Here is a 1,036-nt window from a genome sequence, read left to right on the forward strand (position 1 = left end):
GCGGGGGGCGAGAGCCACCTGGAAACTGGAGTGTAGCGGGGCGAGGGTGGGGAGACGGGCCGTTCCTCGCAAACGTGAGCATAAATCTAGTCGTATCATAATATAATCATAATTCTTTTCTTCTTTGGTTTTTTTTACATTAGAATTTGCTGGATCACCATAAAACTGCTTTCTCTTTTGGAACCGGAAATCGAACTCAGGACCTTGCACTTGCCAGGCAGGCGCTTGTGCCGCTGAGCTATATTCCTGGCCCCTACAATAACGCACTATTAAAGATCCTGGAAGAAAGATGTTTCCCCAAGACAAGCCAGGGGAGTGGAGCTGAGAGTGGGGACCCTTGTCAGCAATATCCTGGGAGCAGGAAGTGGACACGTCAGCAGCAGTGGGTATGTGTAGAGAAGTGTGTATAGTAAACGGCTTATAGGACTGGGGATACGGCTCAGCGGCACAGCGCCTTGCTTAGCAAGCTCAAGGTCCTGAGTTCGATTCCTGGTACCAGGAAAAAAAAAAAAAAAAAAAAAAAACATAATAAACGGCTTATAGCGTCCCGGTGGAAAACAACACAAGCAACCCCCCACCCCCACCCCGCCGTTCCAGGCAAAAGCAAGGTCCAGGTGATTTACACGGAGGGGTGGGGAGGGAGGAAATGGCTTTCAGGTGACTTTGAAACTCGATCCGGCGGAGGGTGGGGTGAAGACAGTCTGGCGGCCTCCCTGGGGGCGGGCCACATTCCTGGGGGGGGGGCGCTCCGTCCTGGGCCTGCGGAGGCGATGGTCGAGAGACTGCCGAAGGCGACGTGAGGCTGCCGCGCACGCAGCCGCCCGGCTCGTCGCTGGAGGGAAAGCGAGAAACCCGGTCCTTGTCCGCCTTGGAGGAGCCGGCCCGGCCCACCCTCCACCTCCCGTTGTTTCTGCTTTCTTCTCGGATCACCGGACTCCTACCAGGCCCTTCTTACCCACCTCAGATTCCAGCCTCCCCCAAAGCCCCCTGACTTAACTAGGCCGGCACCCGCCATCCTCAGCCGGGGCCTGCAATA

The sequence above is a fragment of the Chinchilla lanigera genome, unplaced genomic scaffold (assembly GCF_000276665.1).
Source record: "Chinchilla lanigera isolate Chin_1 unplaced genomic scaffold, ChiLan1.0 scaffold00065, whole genome shotgun sequence".
Classification (NCBI taxonomy): domain Eukaryota; kingdom Metazoa; phylum Chordata; class Mammalia; order Rodentia; family Chinchillidae; genus Chinchilla; species Chinchilla lanigera.